This window comes from Priapulus caudatus, unplaced genomic scaffold (genome assembly GCF_000485595.1).
Source record: "Priapulus caudatus unplaced genomic scaffold, Priapulus_caudatus-5.0.1 Scaffold23, whole genome shotgun sequence".
Lineage (NCBI taxonomy): Eukaryota > Metazoa > Priapulida > Priapulimorpha > Priapulimorphida > Priapulidae > Priapulus > Priapulus caudatus.
The window spans coordinates 379,172-385,204 of record NW_014577084.1 but is presented as its reverse complement, the minus strand read 5'-3'; the positions used below and the strand labels follow the sequence as shown (position 1 = coordinate 385,204).

Here is a 6,033-nt window from a genome sequence, read left to right as displayed (position 1 = left end):
CACCGTAATGTTATCACATCCTTCCTACACTACACACGCTCACCGTAATGTTATCACATCCTTCCTACACTACACACGCACACGGTAATGTTATCACATCCTTCCTACACTACACACGCTCACCGTAATGTTATCACATCCTTCCTACACTACACACGCTCACCGTAATGTTATCACATCCTTCCTACACTACACACGCACGCTCACCGTAATGTTATCACATCCTTCCTACACTACACACGCACACCGTAATGTTATCACATCCTTCCTACACTACACACGCACGCACACCGTAATGTTATCACATCCTTCCTACACTACACACGCACGCACACCGTAATGTTATCACATCCTTCCTACACTACACACGCACGCACACCGTAATGTTATCACATTCTTCCTACACTACACACGCTCGCACACGCCATGTGATTACATTCTTCCTACACTACACACGCACATACACGCCATGTGATCACATTCTTCCTACACTACACACGCACGCACACCGTAATGTTACCACATCCTTCTTACACTACACACGCACGCACACGCCATGTGATCACATTCTTCCTACACTACACACGCTCGCACACGCCATGTGATCACATCCTTCCTACACTACACGCGCATGCCCACGCCACGTGAGCCTGGCAGGCTCTCATATATAGCACATATAAGACCTAACGTTACAAGAGCTGAAAGGGTCTATGTCCCCCAGGGTACTGCCGGAAGCGGGAACGTACCCTGGGTACGGTGCCGGACCGTACCTCGCCTACTCCACTAACGAGTCTAGGGAGTTGCCTACGCCTATACTCCCTAACCCTAAGCCTAACCTTAACCCTATAACCATATCAAATAGTTACCAGGGTACGTTCCAGTATACCGGACCGTACCCAGGATACGTTCCGGCAGTACCCTGGGGGGACATAGACCCTATGAGCGTTACGCGATCCCGTACCTTATGTGGGACGATCACCGCGGTAACCAACTCCGGAACTAACTTGAACGTCAGAGCGAGTGACAAGCGGGCAGCTGGCCCCGTCTAGATCGCTGAGAAATTGTTTTACTATGAGTAATTTCTAGCACGGCGGCAGTCTTCGTGAGCAGAGGACATCTGCCCCCTAGAAGTCTGACGAAAATAATGTTGTATGCCTAATATATGCAAATAACCATGTAAATAAATTACAGAAGAAAATTATCCTCGTATATACGGTTCTCCAGGTTTATAAACGTGATTTATATATCTAACCAGTACATGATATACGCATTCCCGTATTCCTGATGTTTGCCAACAAAACATAGTTTTAGTAAAATGATACATTTACAGTAGAAAACACCCGCCCACGGCTAGCAGGAGGTTGACATGAAAAATTACTATCGCAGTGCCTCACTTTACCAGCGAGGCGCCCACAGTCACAATTCCCCAGTTACAGTTCCGGAATTTCCTAATGCTGTTTAGCATAGGGTCGAATCCGCGATCGCTCATATCCAATGTTTGCCAAATGAAATATTGTTTTGATAAAATTACATATTAAAAAGCAGAGAGCACACATGCATGAGTGGTTTGATATGAATGCATGAGTGGTTTGATATGAAAAATAAATTTATTCTATTTCTAGTCGTCCTAAACTTCCATACATACTGTGGGATGGGGACAAAATCCGTGCTCATGCACGCGCGCTATCAACCAAACGAAATACTAGTTGGTTGACGTCACATATAATTAAAGTAGAAACCAAATACTTACAAATAAGTAGATTGACAATATAAAAGCCTATCCAGAGCCGTAGCCCGCATGTGACGAGAGCCAATTCTAGATACCGTGTTTTGTGGTTTTTGCACATTGCGTCCTACAAATTGACGGTCGGCGTGCCAGCTAAGATTTCTTTAGCAACGGCACGTTACATTATACACCTGAGTAGAATAGCCAACAGTGTATACGAACTGATGATGATGGTTCTGTGAGTTCATAAAATATAGGGGATTTGCGACGTAAAAACAAGAATGAGTAACCGGAAAATGGAGGGTTGCGCCGTGTTTATGATGAGGACAGACTTGTTAGTTAATATAGCCAATATGCGATCAAACCATTTTCTTACCATATAGAAGGTTATTTCCTTCTAAAGCCTATACCGCACACGAGGGGAATCAGCTCAGACAAACGTTACTCGTGGCCAATTCCTGATGAATTCCTGATGCCGTGTTTATGATGAGGACAGACTTGTTAGTTAATATAGCCAATATGCGATCAAACCATTTTCTTACCATATAGAAGGTTATTTCCTTCTAAAGCCTACCGCACACGAGGGGAATCAGCTCAGACAAACGTTACTCGTGGCCAATTCCTCACACTGTTGAGCCGTTTCCTCTCGTGTGCGGGCAAATTTGTGTGAGGTTTTATAGTCATTCGTGCCGTTGAGATAAATATCCAACGTGTATGGCAGGCGAGGTGGGACACAAATGGTATTTAGTTTCTATCATGAAATCATTTAGTGTTTGTCAATAATGTAATGACGTAGATATCGAATTAATTAACCTAGTATAAAACCCAGCGGTCACGGGTCCTAGTATAAAACCCAGCGACACGGGTCATTAAACGTAAGCAGATCACGTCATAGGTTATTTTAGCAACAGCCAAGGCAACAAGCGAAGGACACCAGGTCCTGCTCTCGTCACCAGCCGCACACGCCGCACGCGTGTCTCGCGCGTGACCAAACAAAAGAAGAGAAAATATGCGACGGCAGAGAGAGAAAGTAGAAAGGCGACACTATGACATTTTAGTACCTATAGAAGGACATCACACCTTGATGTCGCATGCCGACTGATGAAGATCAAACAACGAACGCCGCCGACAAATGTGAACTATGTGAACTATGAGAACATGAATCAAACTGCCGCGATGTTGTTCATTAAAGAATAGAGTAACCGTAGCAATTCTGTGGTTATAGCATTATACTGTCTGTGGCTTAAATGCAATAGCACACGTATCTGTTGTACAACGAACCTGGACACTATACGATTACACGTACCTGTTACGCGGGCTCACAACCTACGCTTATAACTAGAAAAGGCAGTTGTCGCCAACTACATGTATCCCCCGTGTTCTCCCCAAGATGTGTAAGTATACGAAATTTGGTCGCTGCTAGTCAATTAGGGGCCGACGTTATAGAGTGGAAGAGAAATATGATGAAGTCAAGGTCAAGGTCAATGTCAAATAAACGGTTGCAGTGACCTGGTTTCCGGTACGCAAGACACATTTTTCCCATAAGATGTGTAAGGTAATATACCAAGTTGGTGACGGCAGGTCAATTAGGGCCGATTAAGAGCGGTAAGGTAGAAATAAATCAAGGTCAAGGTAAAGTCGCTAGTGACGCTGGTTTGGTACGCCTGTTCACCTTCTCCCCACAGATGTGTAAGCAAGCAAGTTGTGGTACGCTAGTCAAATTAGGGGCGCGGTTAAGAGAGGCAAGAAAGGGAAATATGATCAAGGTCAAGCTAAAGGTCAAATAAAGGTCGTGCCAGTGACCTGTTGGTACCTGCTCACTCTTCTCCACCAAGATGTGTAAGTATACCAAATTTTGGTAACGCTAGTCATATCTAAGGTGGCGCCGAGTTAAAAGAGCGGAAGGGAAATATAAATCAAAGGTCAAGTAAAGGTCGCCGTGGACCTTTGTTTGTACGTCTGTTCACCTCTCCCCAGCATGTGAAGTAACCTAAGTTTGTTAGCGCAGGTAATTTAGGGGCCCGATTAGAAAGCAAAGGGAAATATGATCAAGGTCAAAGGTAAAGTCAAATAAAGTCGCAGTGACCTGGTTGGTACCGGCTGCTCACCTCTCCCGCAAGATGTGGTAAGTATACCAATTGGTAACGCGCTAGTCAGATGCCGGGCGCGAGTTAGAGAGCGGGCAAGGGAAATATAATCAAGTCAAGGTAAAAGGTCGCAGGTGAACCTGGTTTTGGGTAGCCTCCACCTTCCGCCCCAAGATGTATAGTATACCAAGTTTGGTAAGCGCTAGGCTCAATTAGGGCCCGATTAGAGAGCAGAAGGAAATATGATCAAGGCCAAGCGTAAAGGTCAATAAGGTCGGCAGTGCCCTGTGTTTGGTACTCTGCACACCTTCTCCACAAGATCGGTAAGTATACCAATTTGGTCACCTAGTCAATATAGGGTCGAGTTCTAGAGGAGAGGGAAATCTCTGGGCGGCGGACCGAGGGAGCGCGGGCAGAGGCGGCTGGGGAGACAGAAAACCATAAGTATCCCGCGACGATGACAAATAATTCCATGCCTATGATTTGCGCAGAAAAAAACAAGTTGCATCTGATACTCGTTGATTTAATGCTGTCACTACATGGAATATCTAAGATAGTCATAAATAGAATATTGAAGACATTATTCGAAATTTGTGATGGTCAACTCAAATATCCCATTTTGTGTCTATCATTACATCATTTAGTGTTTGTCATAATTCCATGCCCATATTGGCTGAGAAAAAATAATTGTATCTGATGGGTTGATTTAATGATGTCCACTGAAATGGAATATATGATATCACTAAATAGAATATATGATAGGCATACTTCGAATTGGACTGTCAACATAAATCCATTTGTTCCCACCTCCGCCGCCATAAACGTGTTGATATTTTTGGTCACGGCCGTGGGAAAAACTCACCGTGTGCGCATGAACGATGACTTGTTTCTCACTCTTCGCTATATACCAATGCGCATGCGTTCTTCACTACTCAAAATGAATGCGCCCAGTGAAATAGCAGCGACATTGTTGATTGGTTATTGTTTACGAGTTGTGGAACAAGTGCTGAGCTGATTCCTCGGTGCGCGGTCTACGAACGCGAGAGGAAACGACTCAACAGTGTGATGACATTGGCCACGAGTAACTTTGTGTTGAGGCTGCGTTCCCCCTCGTGTGCGGTGACGCGTCGCTTAAATAATGCATCGGGCGTCTACAAGCTTCCAAATACGATATATGTGAAACAAATTATTGCATGCAAAACAGTCCTGAGGCGGTGTTCAACAGAGGCGAACGTTCGATGCAACGGCTCGCTGCACCAACCAGCGCCTCTTTGAACGACACACGAGCGCTCGCTGGTGCTCGCTTTAATCGCAAGATGCGCCCCCATGGAGGGTTACTGCAGGCAGATTTTAAATGCCTCGAACATACGTAAACGAATTGCAGACAGAAATTGATACGCATTGAATTTAGAATGAATGAATGAATGAAAAATGAAATGAAAGTTGAAATAGATGCAAATTGAAGTCAGAAACGTTTGCCCGTTCGCCATCTGGAAAAACAACTCGTCCTGCGCTGCGCGAAGCAGGCCTCTGGGAGCTTGGCGCGCGCGCTGAGCTCGCGAGCGTTCGCGTCTGCCTGAACACGTCTCTCTGTACAGCGATGCATTAGCGCTCTGAAAACAGACAGCGGCCAATCCGCACACACACAGCACACACGCACGGCAAACGCACCCATCGAGCGACGCACCACGCACACACAACATATACATACATACATACATACATACATACAATACATACATAACGCATGGCCACGCACTTCAACACGTGCACACACACACACGCAAGCAAGGGCAGGGACCACACCAGCGCGCGCGCACGCGCACAAGCACACACACGCGCACGCCTACACACACACCCAACACAACACACACCGCGGCGCGTAGGCCACACACAGGCACACACACGCAACCGATGCTAAGGCACACACACACGACAGGTCGCTCATCAGCACGCCGCATCACACACATCACGCGCACGCACACACACACACGCCACGCCACACTGCGCAGCACACCTACACACACCGCACGCACACACACGTGCGCGCGACTCGCGCGGCGTCACACACACACAGTCCATCACACACACAAACACACACACACACACACACACACACATCACACACATCACACACTACACCAAACACACACACACACACACGCACACACACACGCACGCTACGCACGCACACACACACACAGACACATGCGCGCGCGC

General features: G+C 46.4%; 1 protein-coding gene across 1 annotated transcript in view; it reads right to left on the bottom strand.

The window, feature by feature from the left end:
* LOC106813560 (5'-nucleotidase domain-containing protein 1-like) overlaps window positions 1-6,033 on the bottom strand; it is a 45,687-nt gene that overhangs the window by 19,742 nt on the left and 19,912 nt on the right. The window lies entirely within an intron of this gene.